At 48.1% G+C, this 25529-nt stretch overlaps 1 protein-coding gene across 3 annotated transcripts in view; it reads right to left on the bottom strand.

Moving 5' to 3' along the window:
• The window catches only part of PCBP3 (poly(rC) binding protein 3), a 357863-nt gene extending 332684 nt beyond the window's left edge, over positions 1 to 25179 (bottom strand). For 2 of the 3 annotated variants that reach the window (XM_037830097.1, XM_037830146.1), the window contains exon 1: positions 19464 to 19622. The gene's annotated coding sequence lies outside the window, so the exon portion shown is untranslated. Of the gene's footprint in view, positions 1 to 19463; positions 19623 to 25144 lie in introns of those variants that run through there. The other variant, XM_037830105.1, reaches the window with a different exon arrangement.
• Between the last annotated feature and the right edge of the window lie 350 nt (positions 25180 to 25529).

Here is a 25529-nt window from a genome sequence, read left to right on the forward strand (position 1 = left end):
TAAGATCAAAGGATGAGCCCAGGTTACCAGGCAGAGAGAGATGCCTCTGCACATCTTCTACATCACTGCAGCTTGGATTCAAAATGGATTGCTTCATCAATTTTATTTATATTCCACTTTATTCCCCCAAAAAATGTGAAATGTCTTTCTTTACTCCTTGTAAGAAGTCAGAAAAACCTAAATTTTCCAGTGCAAATACAGTTAAAAACAAGAAAGATGAACTCGAGTGTCATACCTTTGTAATGTCTGCCTAGAAAACAGACGTGAACATACAGTTTCATTTTCAAGCAGTGGAAAAACAGAGAGAAATAGAAAATAGGTCAAACAATTCCAAAGAAAGATTTTAGATCAGACATTTTCCTCATTTAAGTTCACTATCATTAAACACATATTTCAAGAGATTAAGTAGAACAGAATTGATTCTTTGAAAGGTGTGATGCCATAATAAACCCACAGACAGGCAGCTGGTGACGTGGAACACCCACTTCATGCACTTGCAAGGCATTTGGTGATCACCAGCAAGTCAAACCACACGCACACCCAGCCTACTGCTCAAGAAGGAGAGGTGAAAAGGGAGCGCCAGCAGTCTGGGGGACTGTTACCTGCTTCGCTTGATCAGGCATCATGGAGAAAGATGAACTTGGGCAACAACTGGCTGACTTGAGAGGAAAAGGAAAGCAGAAAGAGACAGCCCAGAAATGCAGGCCAAGTGGAGAAAGCCACTCCCTCTGCACCCCAAGTGTAAGATACGAGGCTGCAGAGAGCGATGAGCAGAAAAAGCCCCTGCTGACTTCTGAATTACAGAAGAGGGCTCAGCTGCACACACAGATCAACCCACAGGGGTTTCTCTCCCAGCCACACTCATGCCTGTTGCTTCCGATGCTTTGAGATACCCTGAGTAGAAGGAGAAAGACCCAAACAGGAGAAAGCAAAGATAGGACACAGGCTTAAAGGCTGTGGCCAGGAAAGAACTCTGCGAGAGTTACTGATCCATGGAACTGCGGGAAGCAAACATCAGAAGCCTACTAAAGTCTGCAGGAAATCGTATTGCCAAAGAAACCATGAACCTAAATTCAAGTCAGTGACTGTCAACACAACTCTCAGGCTTCCAAACTTCAAAAGTGTGAAGGAAGCTATGCAATCTGTGTGCGTGTGCACACACACACATCATGCCCCACATCAAGAAAGACATCCCCCCCAATTCCCACACCAGATGTGCCCGTGGAAGACAAACAACAAGGATGAAACTCTCAGGGATGGCATTTGCAAACTCAGCAGCACCAGCAGCCCACTTCTCTGATACCAAAATCTGTTCTAGTTTGCTAATGCTGCCAGAACGCAAAACACCAGAGACAGATTGGCTTTTATAAAAGGGGTTTATTTGGTTACATAGTTACAGTCTTAAGGCCATAAAGTGTCCAAGGTAACACACCAGCAGTTGGGCACCTTCACTGGAGGATGGCCAGTGGTGTCTGGAAAACCTCTGTTAGCTGGGAAGGCATGTGGCTGGCATCTGCTCCAAAGTTCTGGTTTCAAAATGGCTTTCTCCCAGGACGTTCCTCTCTAGGCTGCAGCTCCTCAAAAATGTCACTCTCAGTTGCACTTGGGGTATTTGTCCTCTCTTAGCTTCTCCAGAGCAACAGTCTGCTTTCAACGGCTGTTTTCAAATTGTCTCTCATCTGTAGCTCCTGTGCTTTCTTCAAAGTGTCCCTCTTGGCTGTAGCTCCTCTCCAAAAGTTCACTCACAGCTGCACTGAGTTCCCTCTGTCCGTCAGCTCATTTATATAGCGCCAGTGACTCAACTTAGACTCACCCAGAATGGGCGGAGCAACACCTCCATGGAAATTATCCAATCAGAGTCATCACCCGCAGCTGGGTGGGGCACAGCGCCACAGAAACACTCAAAGAATTACAATCTAATGAACACTGATAACGTCCGCCCACGTAAGATTACATCAAAGATAATGGCATTTGGGGGACACAATATATTCAAACTAACACAATTATTATACATGTCACCTCCCGGCCAATGGCACTGAGAAGCATGTGTGCCTCCTTGATGCTATACTCCCCACCTGCCAGGTGGACAGAGAGGGCTAGGAGGCCCTAGAAGATGCTGCCAACTGAGGGAATGGCAGAACCACAACTGCAGACAGCCTGGGCTGTTGAATTGCCACGGAAGAAAGCTGAACATTGATGAGGAACAGCTAAAGTGAACTGTTACATTAATGAGAAATAAATTTTATCATTAAGGCCCTTGAAATTGGGGAGTTTATTACAGATGCTCAAGTCACCCTAAATAATACAGAAATCAGGGGCTAGATGTACAGAGTAAAAACAAGTCTGACCAGGAATGAGACTCTGAAAAACGACTCCTCTATTGGCTTTGGAAACGCAAAGGGCTAAACTCTAATGGTGGAGAAGGATTAAAAAGCATTCCAGCTCTTACAATCACTTACAGCTTCTTTCCACTCATCTCTTGTCTTCAGGCCTTACACTACTGGGATGCAGGTGGTTCCTGACTAGACAACCTTAGGACCACCAGACAGGAAAACAATACAGTCATTCTCAAATTCCTCAAAACAATTCTACAAACCAGTGTCTAGCACATGCAAGAAAACAACACACCATGAGGAAAACAAAACTGCAGATATCCAAAAAAATGAAAACAGACCTAAAAACATGGGAAATTAGAATTATCCAATATAGACTACCTAAAAAACTACCACTTGTTATAATTAAAAACATAAAATACACACTCAAAATTTTCTGAAAGAGATTAGAAGCTATAAAAAGACTAAAACAGAAGTGAAAGAACAGAAAAACAACAGAGAAAATCAATGAAACCAAAAGTTGGCTCTTTGGAAGATCAGCAAAACTGACAAAACTTTAGCAAGACCTACCAGGAAAAAGAAGGAGAGACAACTCAAATTACTAAAATCAGAAATGAAAGATGGGACATTACTATCAACCTCACCAAAAAAAAAAAGGATTATAAAAGAATACCGTGAGCAATTGCTTGCCAACAAGTCAGATAATATAGGTGAGATGGACAAGTTCCTAGAAAGACACAAACAACCAAAATCGACTCAGAAAGAAACAGAAAATCTGAATAGATTTAAACAAGTAAAGAGATGGAGGTGGTTACCAAAAAACTTCCCACAAGGAAAAGTCTAGGGCCAGATGACTTCACTAGCGAATTCTACCAATTATTTAAAGATTTAACACCAATCCTTCACAATTTCTTCAAAAAAAAACGAAGAGACAGGGACACCTCCTGTTTTAGTTCCCAGGCTGCTCAAAGCCATGAAATGGGTTGGGTTAAGCAACGGGAATTTATTCGCTTTCAGTTTTGAGGCTGGGAAAAAATCCAAATCAAGGCATCATCAAGGCGATGCTTTCCCCTGAAAGCCTGGCTGCCCACGATCTCAGCTCCTCGGCCACCTGGCCAGGCACATGGCGGCATCTGCTGGTCTCTTCTGGGCTTCACTGATTTCAGCTTCTTGCCTCTGTGGCTTTCTCCTTCTCTCTCTCTGAATTCCAATCTCTTATAAAGGACTCTAGTAATCACATTAAGACCCATCCTAACTGAGGGGGGACACACCTTAACTGAAGTACCCACATCAAAAGGTCCTACTCACAATGGGTTCACACCCACAGCAATGAATTAAGTTTAAGAACATGTTTTCTCTGAGGTACATACAGTTTCAAACCACCACACCTCCCAACTCATTGTATGAGGCCAGGATTAAGCTGGTACCAAAGTCACATAAGACATCACAAGAAAACTACAGACCAATGCCCATTAAGAATATACATGCAATATAATTGTGCCTAAGAGTCTCCCCCTGAGTACCTCTTTGTTGCTCAGATGTGGCCCTCTCTCTCTCTAACTGAGCCATCTTGACAGGTAAACTCGCTGCCCACCCCCCTACGTGGGACCCGACTCCCAGGGGTATAAATCTCCCTGGCAATGCAGAATATGACTCCCGGGGATGAATCTGGACCCAGCATCGTGGGACTGAGAGTATCTTCTTGACCAAAAGGGGGATGCAAAATGAGACGAAATGGTTTCAGTGGCTGAGAGATTTCAAATGGAGTCGAGAGGTCACTCTGGTGGACATTCTTATGCACTATATAGGTAACACCTCTTAGGCTTTAATGTATTGGAATAGCTAGAAGTAAATACCTGAAACTACCAAACTCCAACCCAGCAGTCCGGACTCCTGAAGACAATTATATAATAATGTAGATTACAAGGGGTGACAGTGTGATTGTGAAGACCTTGTGGATCACACCCCCTTTATCTAGTGTATGGATGAGTAGAAAAATGGGGATAAAAACTAAAGGACAAATGGGGTGGTATGGGGGGGATGATTTGGGTGTTCTTTTCTCAATTTTATTTTTTATTCTTGTTCTGGTTCTTTCTGATGTAAGGAAAATGTTCAGAGATAGATTGTGGTGATGAACGCATAACTATGTTATCATACTGCGGACAGTTGATTGTATACCATGGATGAATGTACGGTGTGTGAATGTATTTCAATAAAACTGAATTTAATAAAAAAATAAAATAAAATAAAACTACTCAAAAAAAAAAAAGAATATACATGCAAAAATCCTCAAAAAAAATACTAACAAATTGAATCCAGCAATACATAAATAGGATTATACACCAAGTGGGATTCATCCCAGGAATGTAAGGTTAGCTCAACATACATAAAGTCAACATAATACACCATATTAATAGAACAAAGGACAAAAACCACATAGTCATCTCAACAGACACAGAAAAAGCATTTGAAAAAGTCAACATGACTCAGAGGGCTGTGGGAAGATGGTGGAGTGGGCAGCTCCAGGAATCAGTCCCTCCAACAGCACTGAATTGTTGTTCTGAATCACTCTTCAGAAACTCCCAAGTCCAATAGAACACTGCACGGCATCCAGGAAAGAACGGGAGGAAGAGGTCAGTAAATTACGGTAAAGACCAGTAAAGTGCTATCTCTGCTTGATGGTTACCAGTGCCTATCTCCCACTCTCACTGCAGCCCACAGTGGGGTCCAGCCCCTGGGTGTAGCTGGCTGAGGCCAGAAAGGGATATAAAAGTCCACCTCCCCAAAATCCAGGGTGGGTACCAGCCGATCACTAATCATAGCCTTTGAATAGCCACTTCAGACTGCTGGAGGCCCAGCTCTGAGGCAGCCACCATTCCAACATACCCCAGACAAAGGCAGCTGAGGAGACTAAAGATGCTCTGCTTCCTCAGAGCTGCAGAGGACAGGTGGAGGGCTACATATGCTGGGCAGGTCAAGAAAGCATAGCTTTGGGGAGCCCTGGAAGAAGCTTCTGGTGCCCTTCTTGAACCCTCCCTCAACCCCCTCTCCAGGGCAGTGTGGAGGTAGCTGGAACTCCCTTTCTGGGTTCCTGGTCTTACTCTGGCTGGGAAAGACTGAATTGGGAAACTCTTCTCCGATGTGCCCCACCTCCCAGAATTTGCCCTCCAGGCAAAAGCAGTTTGAGACAACAAAAGCAGTGTAAAAAACAATTGAGGAATGAGACTGGCCCTAGCATCGAGGGATTGAAAACGCCTTCTTGACCAAAAGGGGGAAAGAAAGGTAACAAAATAAGGTAACAGTGGCTAAGAGATTTCAAATAGTCAAGAGGCTATCCTGGAGGTACCCTTAAGGAAGCTCCAGTTAGATATCCCAAATGGCCACAGTATACCAATCCCTAACCAACAGCAGTCATGAAATACCTAGGTCCCTATCTGAGACTCTATAAAAGTTTCAGTCACTAAGTTTATCGCTCAGAAACTTAAATCCACCAGAGTGTTCCTATGCCAGACAAGTCCTAAAACCCAGAAGCAACAGCCCCTTTAAGAATAACAACCAGATGCAGCCCCCTTCCCCATAAGGTCAACACCCTTTTTCAATACGATTACAAGTTAGGGTGGTCACTGCCTAGACACCCCTGAAGCTTGAGAAAGTGATTAAATGAGAGGAAAGGGTAGTGTGCCATTTTGAAACTATTACGGACCCCAGAAGAACCATGATCTTTTAACCCAATTCCGATGGGTGGAACTTTTGAGTGTGTTTCCATGAAGATGTGACTCACCTAACTAAGAGCGAGACCTTTTTAATAAATTATTTCCATGGAGGTGTGGACCCCGCCCATTCAGGGTGGGTCTTGATTAGTTTACTGGAGTCCTTCAAAAAGAGCTCACATAGAGAGCAGAGAGACAAAAATGCCCCAGGATACACTAAGCCAGGACACACAGAAACTGAAGGAGCTAACACTGATGCCTGGAGATGCTTAGAGATGCTTGGAGATGCAGACAGAGGATGTTTGGAGATGTTAAGCTAAGAGACAAAGTCCAGAGTTTTCCCTGGAGAAGCTAAGAGAGAACCCCAGAAGCTTAGAGAGAAAGAAGCAAGGATGCACAGGAGCTAAGAAAGAGCAGCAAAGACAGACACCCAGAGACATTTTTGAGAAAGCCATTTTGAAACATAACCCAGGAGCAAAGGACCAGCAGATGCCAGTCATGTGCATTCCCGGCTGACAGAAATTTTGGGTTGTATATATGGTACTAGAATAAATTTTTTTAAAAATCCCTGGAAGGGTACAACACAAACAGGAACCCTATGTTAAAACATGGCCTGTAGTTATTAGTACAATTATAAAAATGTTCTTCCATCAATTGTAAAAAATGTAACACACCAATGCAAGGTGTTACTAATAGGGTGGTATATAGTAATCCTCTACATTATGCATGACTGTTCTATAAACCCACAATTTCTCTAATTAAAAAAAAAAAATCCCATGCACTTTCAAGATAAAAAAAAAAAAACTGAAATGAAGGGAACATCCTTAACCTAACAAAGGACATCTAAGAAAAAGTCCACAACTGAAATGGTGAAAAACTGAAAGCTTTCCTCCTAACATGATGAACAAGACAAGGATGTCCAACCTTGGCAGAATAAATCAGCATTGTACTGGAGGTTATAACCAGGACAATTAGGCAAAAAAAAAAAAAGAAATAAAAGACATCCAAATTGGAAAGGAAGAGGTAAATCTATCTATATCTGCAGATGACATATGTTGTATATAGAAAATCCTAAGGAACCCACTAAAAAAACTGTTACAGCTAATAAGTCCCATGTTCACAGATGGACTGGAAGACATAATACTGTTAAGACTGCAATCCTCCCCAAATTAATCTACAGAACCAATGAAACCTCTGTCAAAATCTCAGCTGCCTTTTTTTGCAGAAATAAGCTGATCCTTAAAATCATATGCAAATACAAGTAACCAGTAATAACCAAAATAATCTTGAAAAAGAACAAAGTGGAGGATTCAGGCTTCCAATTTCAAAACTTACTGCAAAGCTACAGTAATCAAAACTGTGTGGCACTGGCATAGGAGACATATAAATCAACGGAACAGAACTGAGTCCAGACATAAACCCCTTCATTTATAGTCAACTGGTTTTCAACAAGATGACTCCCTGGTGAAAGACCACTCTTCAAGAAATGGTGCTGGGACAACTGGACAGCCACCTGAAGAAGGATGAAACTGGACCCCTCCCTCACACCACTGCAAAAATTAACTCAAAATGCATCCAAGACTTAAATGCAAAAGCTAACACATTACAACTCTTACAAGAAAACATAGCTGTAAATCTTAGTAACCTGGGATTAGGCAATAGTTTCTTAGATATGACACCTAAAGCACAAGCAACCAAAGAAAAAATAGAAAAACTGGACTTCATCAAAATTTAATAGTCAAAAGACACTACCAAGAAAGAAAACTGAAAACAAAACTGAAAGTTGGGGGGAAATATATGCAAATCATATATCTGATAAGCATCTAATATGCTGAACATATAAAGAACTCTTACAACTCAACAATAAAAAGACAAACCACACAATTTTAAAGTGAGCAAGGGATCTGAATAGACATTTCTCCAAAGAAAATAAACAAATGGCCAATAAGCACATGAGAAGATGCTCAGAATCACTCATCACCAGGGAAATGCAAATTACTACCACAGATGACATACTTCACATCCACTAGAACGGCTAAAGCCAAAAACTATGAAATAACAAGTGCCGGTGAGGATGCGGAGAAATTGGAACCCTCAGACGTTCCCAGTAGAAATGGAAAATGTTACAGCCACTTTGGAAAAAAGTTTGGTACTTCCTCAAAAAGGTAAACACAGAGTTACCATATGACCCAGCAATTTCACTCTTAGGAATACACTCAAGAGAACTGAAAACATGTTCATACAAAAATCTGTACACAAATGTTGATATCGTCATTATTTATAATAGTCACACAAAAAAAGTGAAAACAACTGAAATGTCCATCAATGGATAAAGAGACAAATAAAATTTGTTATATCCAGACAATAGAATATTATTCAGTCATAAAACAAATGAAGTATTGATTCATGCTGCAACATGGATGAACCTTGTAAATACTCTGCTAAGTGAAAGAAGTGAAACCCAAAAGGCCACTTATTGTATGATTCCATTCATAAGAAATGTCTAAGAAAGAAAGCAGATCAATGACTGATGCGGCCTGGGGAAAGGGAAGGATGGGGAGTGACTGTTAATGGATACGGACGACTCTTGGTCTGAAATTAGACAGGTGTGACAGCTGCACCACCCTGTGAATACACAACAGTGATAGTAGCTGCTCAACTCTGTGAATATACTAAAAGCAACTGAATTGTACACTTCAAAGGGGTGACTTCTATGGTATGTGAATAATATCTAAAAAAAATTTAATTGAAAAAAATTAAAAACAGACAAAGTTGAAATAAAAATATTTTTAGGGTTAAAGAAACAAAAAACTGACAAGTCTCCCATGTGCTGACCTGCAATAAAGGAAATTTTTGTAAAGGCCCTTCCAGCAGAAGGTCAAAGATCTCAGAATGAAGGTCAGAAATGTCAGAAAGCAACGAAGAGCAAAGAAAGGGTAAATATGTGAATAATCTAAATAAATACTGACTATAAATGAAAAAACAATACAGCTAATATTAATAAAAATATTGTATTACTGCATTAAAAAAGAGCATACAGAATTAAAATACACAATATCACACAAATCTGAAGGAGTGAATGGAACACAAGCATTCAAAGAAATTAAGATGTCTGCATTGTCCAGGAAGAAGGTAAAGGTGAAAATGTATTATCCGGGTATGATAATAACACGTTATTTAATTCACATGGTAATCACTATAAGAAGGAAAAACAGGACATTATCTCCAGACTACTGGAGAGTGCGAAAAAATAGAATGGTTTTTAAAATCATAGGATCAACTTAAAATAAGGCAAGAAAAGGCAAAAAAAATAAACATTGAAAAGGTAAGACTAGAAAAATGCATAACAGGAATGTGGATTTAAACTCAAATAGATCAGTAATTATATTATGTGCAAATCAGATGTTCACTTAATAGACAAATATTGTCAGACTGGATCAAAAAAAACCTAACTGTACACTCTTTGCCAGAGACATATCTGAAGTATAAGTATATATAATAACGTTGAAACTAAAATTATTTTTAAAAAGCAAAGCTATCACGCGAATATGGAAATCTGGAATGGCTACATTAGCACCAGGTGCACTACACCACAAAAACACATATGCGTTACTAGAGATAAAGGAGAACACGAAGGCTGATAGAAGACTCAATTCACCAGGAAGATAGAAGAATTTTTAACTTGCATATGCCCCAATACATGGCCTTAAAATACATAAATAAAATTCACAGAATTTCAAGTAGAAGCAAGACAAATCCACAATAAAATGAAATTATCTCAGTACTGGATATAGTAACCAGAGAAACTAGTCAGAAAACTGAACACTGGAGTACGAGGCTTATCAACTGAACAGAATAGAATATATAGAACACTGAACCCAATTGTTTCTAAAGCACACATGGAACTTTGAGAAAACATACAGGCCATACTCTCGGCTGTAAGGCACATCGACATATCTCAAAGGATTAAAATTATAGAGAGCAAGATCTTCAAGCAGTGCAACGGTACTGGAAAACAATAAAATGATAAGAAAATACATGCATGTTTGGAAATGGGAAAATATACTTCTAAAGAACCTACGGCTCAAAGAAAAAATCAAAATGAAAATTAGAAAATATATTAAACTCAACAATGAAAATACAGCATATCAAATGTTGTATGATACAGTTGAAGCAATATTTATAAGGGAATGTATTACCTTAAATGTACAAATTAGAAAAGGAGAAAAGCTGAATATTAATAAATTATTCATCTCAAATTAGAAAGAGAACAGCTACAAGAAAGGAAAATTATGGGCCAAATTCACTCATAGACAAGGATGCAAAAGTACCAAACAAGATATTAGTAAATGAAACCCAGAAAACTATTGTAAAAATATGTGTCTAAATAATGGTCATCTATGGGCGATAAATTTATCAAGATTTTTATTCTGCTTTTGAAGCTAATCTTTATTTTTTTTAATTTCCTAAATAAACACCCATTACTTCAGGAACCAAGAAAACATTTGAATTAATAATTATCATTCTGCTGATTGTTCATCTCTGTGAGGTAAACTAATTAATGAAGGGCAAGAAGAAAAGAGCAAGAGCTGGTCAGAGGAGCCACTGCCTCTCAGTTCGTAAGGCCACACGGACGGGTTCTCGGTGTCTGTACGGTTCAGTGAGAACAAAGGAAGGGCGGACGGGACTGGGAAAGGATTTACAAAGATAGGGATGGGATAACAGCCACTCGTAGGCTTTTTGCCCAAACATGAAAGGAGGAATTTCATACACAAAAGTGTCTATAAATAGAATCCATACTGCACTTTAATGAATAATTTAAAAGCACTTTGCAAATGGGTTAAGAAAGCAGGAACCTAATGCTCAAAAATCAATAGTTCTGTCCTACGCCAACCTGGTGAATTACAGAAACAGATGTCGGAGTTTTATAGTATTTTTCAGAAATGGTGGAAACTAAATGGTTAAGTAAGAAAAGCCTTTAAAATGTTTACACACATTGACCTAATAATTCCAATTTCAGAAATGTATCCTTCAGAAATAATCAGTGATACAGTGATTTTTATAGGATACTTTTCAGATCATTACTCATGATGGTAAATATTTAAAGCAACATTAATGTCCAGCTCTAGGGAAGTGGTCCAATAAATTGGGACACCCACTGGAATAGTATGCAACTACACAAAATCATATTTTAGAAGAACATGTTATGACACAAGGAAATTTTCACTGCCTAGTACAAAGAATAAAAATTGTTACATATTATGTAACGAATACCGATTTTAGGATATGCATATCATACATACGTGAGCAGAAAAAAACACTGGCCATATTTATAGGGTAAGATTATAGATAATGTTTATTTTGTCCTTTATAATTTTGTTTGCTCCAATTCTTCTAAACAGAACATTTGTATTACTTGTATAAGGAGAAAATAAATGTCAATAAAAATAATAATAATAATAAACTGATTACCCTGAATTGAGTCAAACGTCCTTTATAAGAGCAACCCAATCCATTTCTAGAGTGGGTAACTGGGAGGCCAAGGGATCCAATGCATTGGTTTTTTACTGTTGCATAACAAACTGCACAAACTTGGCAGCTTAAAACAACACACGTTTACTAGCTCACAGTGTCCGTGAGTTGTCTGCACAGGCTTTGCTGGGTCGGCTGCCCAGCAAAGGCAGCAATCAATGTGCCAGCCAGGCTGTGACTCACCCAGAGACTCGAACGAGGAATAATCTACTTCCAAGGTCACTCAGGTGCTGGCAGAATTTGTTTCCTGGTGGTGCTAAGACCGAGGCCGCTGCTTCCTGCTGACTATCCGTGAGGGCCGTCCTCAGCTCCTAGACCCTCCCACAGAGCCTTGCCGGTGGGCTTCTGCACCATCACCACTTACGTCACCAAGCCAGCAGGGAGAGTCTCTAGAGCGAGGGTTCTAGCAAGACAGAGTCTTATATAACGTAACATAATCAAGGAAGTAGTATCCCATCACCTTTGCCGTATTCTGTTGGTTAGAAGAAGGTGACAGGTCCCCCACACCGAGTGGGAAGGGGTTTACAAGGGCACGAATCTCCGAGCAGCATCTGCTTACCACATCCAGACTCCCAGCACAGAGAGCAGAGGAAGAAAGCCTGCGCCTGGTTCTCAAGACTCTTCTGATCGACTGACTACCCAATAAGCAAAACCGAACACTGCTCTCTGCACTGCTGGGGCATAAGTGAAGGGAGAGTTCCCCACAGATCAAAGTTAACGCAGAGAATTTCAGTAGGAAGGGAGGCCCTGCACCACTCTTGAAGAATGGGTCAATGAGGAGGAAGAACATTTTCCTCTGACATAAGCAGAGACAGAGGCAGGAATTCCGAAAGTAGGTTCTGGAGAAAGTAAACAGGACGGTTTGTTCACAAGAAACACAAACCAAATACAATGTCTACCTTCATATTCTAATTAGTCCTTTGATGGCAAACACACTTGCAAAATCTACAAACAAGACTCAGAAAGGAACACCATACGGGTTTTGGCTAACTCAGCAGCACTGACATCAATTAGCCTCTACAATGTGGTATCTATCACTGACATTTACCAGTATCCAGTTTTCCTGTGCTTCCAGGACATGGAAGCTTACATTTTCCTGACCAGTGTGAAATTAGGAGTGGCAAGAATTAGTCCTCTTGGCCGATGAAATATGAGCAGAATGGTGTGGTGATCCTTCCAAAGCATCTAATTCCTGGTGTGATATTCTCCATGCTCTCAAAAGGGTCCAGAACCAGACCATTTAAGAAGCAATTTGGCCAAATTTCCAAGGAACAAAAATCCCTCCCTTCCATAAACTATTACAGAGACGATGAAGCATCGCTTTGATACCAAATCTGAACAGGAACAATACAAGAAAAGAGCATCATTGGTCAATACCTCTTATGAGCATATATGCCAAAATCCAAAATTAAATATTGTCATGCTGAATCCAATATTATTTTTTAAATACAGTACATCATGACAAGTACAGTTTATCCCAGGAAATCAAGAATGGCTTAAAGTTAAAATATCAATATATTTCATCTTAATCATAGTTTAAAGAGGAAACAACTCAGAAAATCATCTAAACAAATACAGAAAAGTATTTAATAAAATTCAGTATCTAATCATGACTTCTAAAAAATCTTTTTTATCAAACTATTAGTAGGTGAGACTATGCCGGTTTGAATATATTATGTCCCACAGAATGCAGTCTTGTGGGGGCAGACTGATTAGTCTGTTGATTAGGTTAAAGTCTAACCAACAGACTTTAACTAGTAATCAATTATTAAACTCCCTAGTAAACAATTATAAACTCCCTAGTAATCAATTATTAAATTAATTTCCATGGAGGTGTGGACCCCACCTATTCAAGGTGGGTCTTGATTAGTTCACTGGAGTACTTAAGAGAGCTCCAGAGCCAGAGCAGACAGGGATGCTGAGAGATACTTGGAGATGCGGACTGAAGGACGTTTGGAGATGCTAAGCTAAGAGATGAAGCCCAGAGTTTGCCCTGGAGAAGCTAAGTGAGGACCCCCAGACGCTTAGAGAGAAATGCCCTGGGAGAACAAGCAAGGACACACAAGAGCTGAGAGAGAGGAACCAAGACAGACGCCCAGAGACGTTTTGGAGAAAGCCATTCTGAAACGCAACCGGGAAGCAAATGACCGGCAGACACCAGCCACGTGCCTTCCCAGCTGACGGAGGTGTCCCAGATGCCATCAGCCTTCCTTCAGTGAAGGTATCCTTTTGTTGATGTCTCAGTTTGGACCATTTTATGGCCTTAGAACTGTAAATTTGTACCCGAATTAAATCCCCTTTAGAAAAGCCATTTCTGGTACATTGCATAACAGCATTAGCAAACCAGAACAGAGACTACCCATCATCTAAGAAAAAAAACCTACCAAAAGAAACAGTAAACTTCATATTTAAAGTTTTAAAATCATTCCCTTTAACATGAAAAAATATATATATATAAGAATCACCTTATCGTGATTTCTATGCAACCTTGTCTGGTGGTCCAAACCAAGGAAATAAGACAAAAAATAATAATAATAAATGAGATTTAAGGACTAGAAAGGAAGAAATGAAATTATCATTATTCACACAGAAAAACCAGAAACAGGTCTATACATCAGTGAAATGAGGTATGTCTCAAAGGTAGCACTGCCAATCATTGTGGAAAGGATATACTACTCCATAAATGGTACTGGTACAATTGATCATACATTTGGTAAAATTCTAAAATTGGATCTCTAACTCACACTCCGCACAAAAATAAATTCCAAGTAGAATGTAAAATTCAAACCTTTCAAACATATTTTTAAATAGGACATCACCTTATGACCTTGGAGTAACAAAGGATCATCACCTATTTAAAAAATAGCCACAAACCACAAAGGAAAGACTGACAAATCTGACTACATTAAAATTAAACATCTGTTTGTCAAAACATCATTTTAAAAGAATATAGAAGGGGACACAAATAGAATCCAGATTTTAGAATGCTATAGAAAGGATAACCCTGAAGACAAATAGACAAACAATGTAAGAATATAAATTATAGAAGGAGACCACCAATAGCCAACAAATGGGTGAAAAATCCTCAAACTCCCTAGTAATCAAGGAAGTGTAAATTACACACTGAAATACTTCACACCCACCTGATGCACAACAATTAAAACATCTGAAAATTCAGAGGATTGGTGAGAATGTAGAAAAACGAAACTCTAGAGAGTAATTTGGCAACAACTATGAGGTTAGACTTGCACCTACCCGAAGACCCCATAATTCCACTTGTAGGCATTTTCCTGGTCTGCTCAGTGCTGAGCACATAGGAAAGGTGTTTTAGTTTCCAGATGACTATTTGCTAAAACAAATATCATGCAGTGGGTTGACTTAATAACAGGAATTTACTGGCTCATGGGTTTGAGGGTAGGATACGTCCAAATTCGAGGCGCCAGCAAAGCTGTACTTTCTCCCTGAAGAGACTGCCTGCTGGTGATCATTGGGGTCCCTCAGCTTTTCCAATGCATGGTAATGTCCTTTCCTTTCTCTTTCAGGCTCTGGACATACCTTAACTAATGACATCTTCAAAGGTCCTATTTACAAATGGGTTCACACCCACAGGACCAGGGGTTGGGACCTGAACATGTCTTTTGTGGGGGACATGATTCAATCCCCAACAAAAGTGCACCCGTGGGAAACAACAATTAACAGGGGTAGAGGCTGAGCTCGCTGCTGGCAGTAAGACTGCTGGTGGGATTCAGGCCGGTTAAGACACCATCAGGAGCTAGTCTTGCCCAGGTGAAACCGGGGATCAGAGCCACATCTGCCTCGACAACTACCCCACTCACCCACCAGCAGCTGGATTGTTTTCTCTTCTAAAAAGCCAACCTGAAGCTATTTCCTTCTTAAACTTCGCTGGCCAAAACTGCCTAGAGCAAAGTCCCAATGTGTATTACTGTCCTATGGCTGCTGTAACAAATTACCATAAACTTAGAGGCATGGGAACACAAATTTATCACCTTACAGTTCTGGCGGCCAGAAGTCTGGCATGGGTCTCACTGGGCTAAAATCAAGGTGTCAGCAGGACTGCATCCTTTCAGGAGTGTCCAGAGAGAGAATCTATTTTCTGGCCTCTTCCAGCTTCTAGAGGCTGCATGTGTTCCTGACTTAGGACTCCCTTCCACCTTTGCAGCCTCACAACACTCTGACACTGACTCTGCTCCCTCCTCTTCCACATTAAAAGATCCTTGTGATTACTTTGGGGCCCACCCAGATAATCCAGGATAATCTCCCGAGTTCAAAGTCAGCTATAATTTCTTTATTCCATCTACTTTAATTCCCCTTTACCAGGTTGCATAAAATACTCACAGGTTTTTGGAATTAGGACATAGACAGCTTCTTCCTCTCACACAACCCCTTCACCACCACAAACACACACACACACACACACACACACACACACCCCTCCAGCAGAGCTGCAACCCCTCCACAGTACCCCCACACACTCATACCTCTAGCCTCCACAAGGCCACAAACCCTGTTCTCCAGTTACAACAACCTTCTTGCCTTTTTCTAATCAACTGTTTGTTCCCTGTGCCCAAATAATTACAGCTCACCCTCCAGGGCCCAAGCTCAAAGGCCACCTCCCCTCTGATGCCTGATGATTCCCAGCCAAAATGAATCACCCCCTCCTCAACACACCCACCCATCTTTCTTTTGATCCTGACCATAGCACTGAGTGTGGCCCAGGGTGACCATCTGTTTACAAGTCCCTTCCTCGTGCCTAACGGGTGAGCCCTCCAGTGTTAAGAGCTCCATCGCCTTCCCCGTGGGTGCCCAGAACAGAGCACGGGGTTGGCAGAGAGTGGGCAATCAGAGAGTATCTCCACAGCTTGGATAAACTAGAAGGAAACTGCACTGAGTTTCCCTCAACAACAACAACAACAAAAAATGTGAAGAGTAACCAGGGTTAAATATATGGCAGAAGGGTACAAAAGAACAGTTCACATGCTCAGAACAAAAACGAACCCTCAACAATCCACAGCTTACTGTGATACACAATATATTATGTGGAAGAATCTGATACCCAACATTTTTTATTGCTAACCAGTGGGGCAATTCTACAATAACTGACAAAATTAACTTCAAGAGACACAAAGGATTTATCTAAAATGATTTATAAAGATGTCTTCAAAATTATAGAAAAGGAGAAATTGCTCTAACATAGCAGGAATGCCTGGCAACCAATCAACAGCCCACCAATATCCAGAGTGCCCCAGCCCCTCCCCAGGAACCAGCAAAGACTCTGAAACAGCCTAAAGGCAGGTGGGAGAGGTGCTCCAATCAACCCTGTTTGGGAACAAATGAATTTCCCCTACATTTAGATAAATGCATGCATTGTAATAAAGGGTGCCATTTTTTTTAGAGGACCAGTTGATAAGAAAGCAGGGTCTCATTTAATCTCATGGGTCTGTGACTTGATACACATGCTCTAGCAAAAATTCCCTCTTGGGGAGAGGGAGAAAGACTACGCAAAGGAAAAGGATGCTGAGTTGGCACGATTATCCACTTCAAAAAAATAGAGACAGTAACATGGCTAGAGATTTTTAAAGGCATGCTCCCATTCAGAGTCAAAAGAATGCCTCTGTTCAACTTTTCTTTAATAGCGCGAATTTTGAAATTAATGTTAAATATGCTCCAATATAGTTCTCACACTGAAAAGAAAGTTTGAGGAGAGAAAAACAGAAACAGATGGCTCGGGTTCAGCACCATGGACAGTGGGCCCACAACTTGCCTGTGAGAATCCTTGCCACCGGAGCTGCCAAAAAACTACAGCATTCGCTCTAACGTCTAAGCTGGGGATGATCACTATACACGAGCACATTCTTCTTTGTTATGGCCCAAAGTACCAGTGTATCTCAACAAGGGGAGATACACTCTCCACCCTCCAAAATCTGTTTCAGGGATCACTCTTACAATAAAACCCTGAGAGTTCTGTGAAAATTGGAATGATTAGCCACTGACACATGGCTACAGTTCCAGGAACTGAATTCGCTGTGACTGATACACGGCACCTAGGCTTGAATGGCTGGATTGCTTCAAGGACCTCATGGGACTTCAGCAAATTGATAAATGCAGTCCTCAGCCTCCCTCTAACAGCAGGAAAAAGGATAACTTCTTTCTAAACACCTAAGAAAAAGTGACCTTGTGTTGGAAAAAAAATGTTTTTCTCATAGATAGCTAAAAATGTCACCATAAAGCTGTGAGGATTTTCTCCCACTCTGAGTATTAACACAGCTATCAGGAAAAGTGATGTTCTAAAATCCAGTGTCATCACTAATTAGCACCACTGGTGACAACACCAGCTACAAAGCCTTGGATTCTTTCTATCTTTTCAGTCATAAAGTGCCCTTTTACCATCAAATGTTTATCCATACCTTATTATATGGAGTATCAATTGGCTAAGAAAATACATAAAGTTCTATAAATTTGAAAACACTTGTACTGAACTTGCCCTGAACAACAGCATCAACATACAAATCACAAACAGCAGTGCTCAAAAGTGAAAGGCATCCAGCGGTCAGTGACAGCGCTGGCATGTGCGACTACCCCAGGCTCCTGGCTCCGCAGACGCGAGGCGCCATCAGGTCTTTCTGGATCTTCCCAATGATTCCCCCAGGGCCACTGTCCTGCAGTCTTCTTTGGGCTAAAATGGGCATCTTTGGGGCATTTGAAGATGGATCTGCTGAACTGTTCTTGTGCATGGGGGACTGGGCGTTGGTTTTCTTCAGTGGCTAAGCGCCTTTGCATACTTCCTCTGGGACCCACATGCCAGAAAATGCAAAGGAACAGAAAAGAGACTACGGTTTGCTCCTGAAAACAAGCAAAATTTTGGAAGGCGGTGAGAGGGCCTGTACCAGAGGAGTGTGAGTGAGATTAGAGCCTGTCCGTTGTCTGGTGCAGTCTCTACCGGTCTCCCTGCTGCCAGGGTTCTCCCTCGGGTGAATGCCACGGATGCCCTGGTCAACCAAGAGCAGCACAAGCTCACAAGCAGCGCCCGGAGACCTGCAGGCTGCGCCGCCTCGAAAGAAAGGAGGAGGCAACCAGCTCCGGGCCACACGTTTTAAACCCTGACTTGCCGTTAACTTTCGATTGTGCTATGTAAATAATATGCTTTAGAGTAGAGAAAAACAAAAAAAACTAGAAACCACCACCTGGCAAAAAAGCAACGCTTTCCCAAACTCTACTTCCAGAAGCGCTGTGGGAACAGTAAGAAACGCCTCCGACCCTGTCCGGGTAGCGGGAGACACAGACCACAGCGCCGCCCTGCCCCACAGGCAGGACCGAGCTGCAGACGCCTGTCCCCGAGGCCCCCGGCGGGCGGGCGGGCCGCCCCGAGCCCCGAGCCCCACCCCGCACCCCTCATCCCGCCCCCCTCGCCCCGACCCCGCACCCCTCACTCCGCTCCCCGCGCCCCGCACCCCTCATCCCGCCCCTCACCCCGCGCCCCGCACCCCTCACCCCGCGCCCCGCACCCCTCATCCCGCCCCCCTCGCCCCGACCCCGCACCCCTCACTCCGCTCCCCGCGCCCCGACCCCTCGCCCCGCGCCCCGCACCCCTCACCCCGCACCCCTCACCCCGCACTCCTCATCCCCGCGCCCCCCACCCCGACCCCGCGGGCTCCCCGGCCCCGCCTCCCCGGTCGCAGCGCGCGGAAGGGCGACGTCTAAGGCTCGCCCCGAACGCGGACCCGGCGGACGCGCCCGCCAAGCCCCAGTCTCGCGCCGCGCGCTCCGGCGCTCCTGCCCAACTTCGGGCCCGGCGGCGGCGGGAGGGTCTGGGCCGGGACCACCGCCGGGACTGGCCCCTCGAGGGCCCAGGCGCCCGCCCGCCGCTCACCTGTCCCGCGGCCGAGGGCGTGTCCGCCGGGCCGGGCGGGGCCGCGAGTCCGAGACGGCCGGGCGGCGGGAAGCGCGAGCAGCGGCGCTGCGGCGGCCGAGTCCCGGCGCGGGAGCCGACTGGCGGGAGCCGACTGACGGGCGGCCGCCGCTCGGGCGCTCCAGCCCTGGCGACGCGCGCGGCTCGGGCCCGCCCCCTGGGCCGCCGGCCAATCCCGCGCCGCCCGCCGCCTCCGGCCCCGCCCCACCGGGCGCGAGTCGCGCGAAAGCGGGCGCTGCGGGCCAATCGGACCGCCGAACGGCGACAGCCGCGGCCAATCGGAACCCGCGAAGAAATAATTTGCGTCAGAGAGAGGGGCGGGGCCCAGGGTGGGGCTGTGGGCGAGGGGCGCACTGGGGCCGCGGGGAGGGCGAGTCACGCGCCGGGGGTGGAGATGGAGGCGGAGCCCAAGCTGGGAAGGGACAAAGCCGAGGGGCGGGGGCGGGGCCGCAGGAAGGGCGGGTCAGGGAATAGGGCGGGGCTGGGGCGGGGCCCCGAATGGGAGGGGCGTGGCCTCGGAAAGGGCGTGTCACGTGCCGGGGGCGGGGCCGCAGGAAGGGCGGGTCAAGGGAATGGGGCGGGGCGGGGGTTGCCGAATGAGGAGGGGCGGAGCCTCGGAAAGGGCGGGTCACGGGAATGGGGCGGGGAGGGGCGGGGCCTCGGAAAGGGCGGGTCACGGGAATGGGGCGGGGATTGGGCGGGGCCTCGGAAAGGGGCGGGTCACGGGAATGGGGCGGGGCGGGGCGGGTCACGGGAATGGGGCGGGGCCGGGCGGGGCCCGAACGAGGAGGGGCGGAGCCTCGGAAAGGGCGGGTCACGGGAATGGGGCGGGGCCTCGGAAAGGGCGGGTCACGGGAATGGGGCGGGGCGGGGCCCGAAAGGGAAGGGGCGGAGCCTCGGAAAGGGCGGGTCACGGGAATGGGGCGGGGCGGGGCCCGAACGGGGAGGGGCGGAGCCTCGGAAAGGGCGGGTCACGGGAATGGGGCGGGGATTGGGCGGGGCCTCGGAAAGGGCGGGTCACGGGAATGGGGCGGGGCGGGGCGGGGCCTCGGAAAGGGCGGGTCACGGGAATGGGGCGGGGATTGGGCGGGGCCTCGGAAAGGGCGGGTCACGGGAATGGGGCGGGGCGGGTCACGGGAATGGGGCGGGGCCGGGCGGGGCCCGAACGAGGAGGGGCGGAGCCTCGGAAAGGGCGGGTCACGGGGATGGGGCGGGGCCTCGGAAAGGGCGGGTCACGGGAATGGGGCGGGGATTGGGCGGGGCCTCGGAAAGGGCGGATCACGGGAATGGGGCGGGGCGGGGCCCGAACGGGGAGGGGCGGAGCCTCGGAAAGGGCGGGTCACGGGGATGGGGCGGGGCCTCGGAAAGGGCGGGTCACGGGAATGGGGCAGGGCGGGGCCCGAACGGGGAGGGGCGGAGCCTCGGGAAGGGCGGGTCACTGGGATGGGGCGGGGCCTCGGAAAGGGCGGGGCAATGGCGGCGCCGGCCGGTCCCTGTCCGCTAGGGACACAGGTGCGCCCCGCCCCGGGCCCGCCCCTCCTTCCCGGGCGGAAGCGGAGCCTCGGGCGCGCGGTCCTCTTGGGTGCCGGAACCCCCGGGTCCCCGCCCCGCGACCCCGGCCCCGCACCCACGGGTCTGGGCCCCTCGCCCGGGCCCCTCAGCCCCAGACCGCCGGGGAAGCTTTCCTGGGCGTCGGCCCCGGCACCGCGGGTGGGCGTCTGCGCACAGTCCCGACGACCTGTCGGCGTGCGTCCCACGGGTGACCCGCACCGCGGCCTTCCTCGGGCCGTTGTTAATTTCATTATCGGTTCCCCACCTCCCGAGGCCGCCTGCACTTTTTGTTTGTTTCATTTGCGTGAAGCTGAAACCTTGGTTCCTCGTCTATGAATTATGGCCTGTTCTTAGCATAGAGTCATGTTTTCCAGCGCGTCCTCGGAGCCGCGCTGTGCGAGGACCAGGCGCCAGGGTGGGCTGCGGGGGTCCGGATGGGGGTCCCAGGACGCGCACTCCGCCCGGACCTGGACCCCGAAGCCCTGCCTCTGCTCCCGGGAGGCGGGGCGGGGCCTCCCCCTGGTTCTGGGTCCTGAGGCCCCCCACACCGGGGGCAGGACGGGGCGGGGCCGGGTCTCCAGACGCTCTGGGGAGGGGGCGCCTTCCCGACCCAGAGCCTCTTCTCACGAGCGAAGGCGACCCGAGCTGGCGGGGCCCGGGGCGGCGCCCTGGAGCAGGACTGAGCCCCACCACTGCGGGCCCTCTCGGGGAGCCGCTCGCGGCCCCTTCACAGGCCCATCTGCTCTGGAGCTATGGAGAGACATGGGCACCCCTGGCCCCTTCTGGACTGGAGGGGAAGGCAGTGCTTCTCCTCGCAGCCAGGGCCGAGTGCCCCTCTCCAGGCGACCGGTTCCAGGCCTCAGCCGCCTCTCCTCTGATACCCCACCTCCTCAGGCCCTGGGTTGGGGTCGGGGAGAGGCTGGGTCACAGCGGGAACTCAAAGGGAGCCAGCAAAACTCCGGCGTCCTAACACACCTCAGGCCGGCCAGTAGTTCCAGGTGACCGTAACCCAGTGGCAACAGCTATGCATTAAGTGTAACAGGGTCCGTACCCCCCTCTCTGCCTGCTCCGAAGGATTTGAGGGCCTGGAAGCTCACCCAGCTCTGCTGCAGCACCTCAAAGCCACCATCATGCTCCCTTCTTTTTGTGGAGGTGTTAGAAACCCCCTCCCCCGTTTAAAATTCTGGGCCACTTCTCCCAGAGGCCGGCTCAGCTGGGAGACAGGGACACGCTATTCAGGGCAGAAAGGTCTGGAAGGTCCACACTAGGCACAGGGCAGCAGAATGGGCGGCAGGCTCAGGAAGAGGTTTGTTCTCATTTGTATTTCAATGTTCCTGTGTAATTCAAAGACAGCATTTTAAAGGGAAAGGGAAGGGCAGAAGGGTGAGCAGCAGGTGGTGGCTGGGGCAGGAAAGCAGCCCCCACCCCTCCCCCAGGCTGGGACTCGAAGTGGAGTGGCCGGATGAGGAAGGTGGGGCAGTGGCTGGGTCATGAATACTTCAGAGGGGGATCCTGGTGGCGGGGGCTAGAGGAGCCCCCACTCGGGAAAGCGGCGACACTGCACAGGTTTCCACCAGCGAAGCCGAGGAGGCTCCTGCGCTCCGGAGAGCCCACCCTGGGGTAGGAGGGAGGTTGCCTGGGTGGACGCTAGCAAAGCACAGCTGGATGTGGCTTTGAAAGTGACCAAGAAGGGATGGCGCAGCCTTGGACCCAGGGGGAGGCAGGCTCAGAAGCCAGGGTTCCCAGTGGACCGCGGCAGAGGGGGTGGAGGGGGTGCCCCCCCACCCCACTCCCCCACCCCGATTACAGGCTGTCAGCCTCCCACTTCCCGTCAGCTCCAGGACCCGCGGCCTCCCGGCTGCCTTGGGCGCATCCTGAAAGACACAGATAGTCATTAGGAAAGTAATGATAGTGTTTTCAGGACAGCTTGTTGGACCCTAACAACTTTCAATTACCGCAGGTTCCTGCCAAAGCTGGGAGGAAAAAAGCAGCTCATCTGGTGCCTCCGCCCTCGACACAAGATAATGTGTGTCTGCGCGCATGGTATCCGGTATTATCAGAGCTCTGGAAGCCAAGCTGCGACCCGAGCAGCCCACCCCCGCGCCGGCAGCAGCTGCGCCCAGGCCAGGCAGACCCGGGCCACTATCCCCGAGCCGAGGAGCCGCTGGGCCCTCGCCGGCAACGTGTGTCGGTGCGTTTCCGCCCATCCATTAGCGCGAGCCGGTGCTGTGCGCCCCCTTCCCGTCACTGTCAGTGGGGTCCTCCCCGTGAGAAGTGCACCCCGGAGCCTGCATGTATAAATAACTCCATGGTGTCTTGTTGGGGGATGCGAGAGCGCGGAGGAAGGAGCCCTGTAATTATCTTCTTGGAGTGGTGTCAGATCAAGCCCCAGGAAGTCTCCACGCGCAAAGGCTGCCCTGATCGGCGCAACAGCGGCCTCCCTGCTGCCACCGCAGGGCCATGGGCCTGGGCATCTGGAGGGGAAGGAGCGCTGAAGAGGACGGGGCAGCAGGGGTCGTCGCACACCGGCCCTCCGAGACCTTCGTGTCTGCCCGCACCTGGCGGCTCCGCCCGCAGCCTCCACGCGGGGAGCACTCGGCCCCTTAGGCCTCGGCCTAGACGAGAAAGCATTGTACCCAGCCTCAGATCGGCCGCTGAGGCGGCGTCCTGCGGCTGATATCCGCTTCCTCACTCACAGAGGCCGCTGCCCAGGCCCTGCCCCCGGGGCCACTGTTCCTGCTCAGGGCTCCTCCGAGTCTTGCCACCTCCCCTCCTTCCCTGCACATCCCTGCACTTCTGCCCCTCAGTTTCCTCTCCTAAAAAGCTGCCTTGGGAAGCAGCCCGGGGTGATGGAGGGAAAACAAGAACCAAGCCCGTGCCAAATGCCCTGGTTAAGGAAACTCACCAAACCTCTGGACTTGAGTTTTCTTCTTTGCCAGGACTGGGTCACAATGTATGTACCCAGCCTAGTCACAGGATCTCCGCAGTGTTTGGTTGCAATTTATTAGGCAGGCCAGTCAAGCGCCCCTCCCCCGTGCCCTTCGCCCCACCCCCAGAACCCCCCCCCCCCACCCCACCCCCACCCCCCCCACCCCCCCCCCCGCTGACCAGGCTGGGGGAGGGGGCTCGGTGCAGGGGCACCTGCCCGGGGACAGGAGGCCGTGGCCCAGCTGCTGGGAAGCACGCTCCAGCGCGGGATGCCGAAGCTGGCACCACCAGGCCGCTTTCCCGGGATCTGCCCTGAAGGGAGAGGTGAGTGTGGTGGAGCCTTCCAAAGACTCGCAGGGAAGAAAAGTGTGGATCCTGGTGCTGCGCGGGGCGCGGCCTGCACGCCCTCCTCCCAGGCAGCAGTTTAACCCCCAGGAGGCCCTCGTCCCACACTTCTCCCAGAGCCACGGCAGGCACCGGCTCTGCGTTCCCACAAGGTGTGTCCTTGCTACCAACCCCCACACACATTGATTCCTGGAAACGCGGACCGAGCACACGCGGTGATGTGCGTCTGCGCTACTATCTGCAGATGCGAAGGACACCAGAAGTTACCCAGTGTTGGTAAGTTGGGTTCAAAGAACAGAGGGAAACAGATGGCTCCAAAACATGCAGATTAAACATCCTGGAGGTGAGCACAAGTCCTGATGACACCATCGGGGACACGCCAGCCCCAGCTTCCCTGGTGGGCTCTCGAGTTTTAACCTACAATAAGCGTGGGGTGTTTTATGGCTGGTTGTGCTCGGGGCCAGCTGCCTGTGTCCTCTGGGCCTTCCCCCTCGAGAGCAGAACGAATCTCTGACCTGCCCTCCCCTGGCCTCTCCCAGCTTCAGACAGACATCTCAGCCCCCGGAGTTGATGAGTCACTGCTGGCAGGGAGCGGGCGTGCGTGCGTGAGTTCGTGTGCATGTGTGTGAGAGACAGAGACAGTGCGCTGCGGTCCCGGAGCACATGCGGGCCCGGCCCCTCCCCCACGGCAGGCAGAGCAGCTCCACTTTTATCTTTTTTTAAATGCAAGGTTTCTAGTATTTTGCATAAACCACGCGGTATTGACTTTATCACCCTCTCTGGGAAAAAAGAAAAAACCCACATCCCCACACACTCACGTGTAGCCGTAGAGTCAGGGGTCATTGGGACTGCCTTATTTTCAAAGTCATTCCTCCCGAAGGCAGCCCAAATTCCACCCTTCTCCGTCTGCCTCCACGGGCACCATTGGTCTCTAAAATTAGAACTACTATCTTTGTTTTGGTTGCCGCTGCCACGTCACCAGCGCCCTCCCTCCACACCACCTGCTCTCTTCGGGGAGTGCTTGGAAGGGAAGTGCAAGGCTAGGGGGAGAGCAGGCACTTGCCAGCGCTGGGGCCTGGCCGTCTGGAGGTGGCTGTGTGTCGTGGGCACCCCTTGCTTTGCCCCTTGCTTTTACATTTAAGTTTCTAAAACCGACTCTTAACGTATATCCGTTTGCTGCCTTTGTGACTAGGGTCAGATGAA

This window comes from Choloepus didactylus, chromosome 1, assembly GCF_015220235.1.
Source record: "Choloepus didactylus isolate mChoDid1 chromosome 1, mChoDid1.pri, whole genome shotgun sequence".
Lineage (NCBI taxonomy): Eukaryota > Metazoa > Chordata > Mammalia > Pilosa > Megalonychidae > Choloepus > Choloepus didactylus.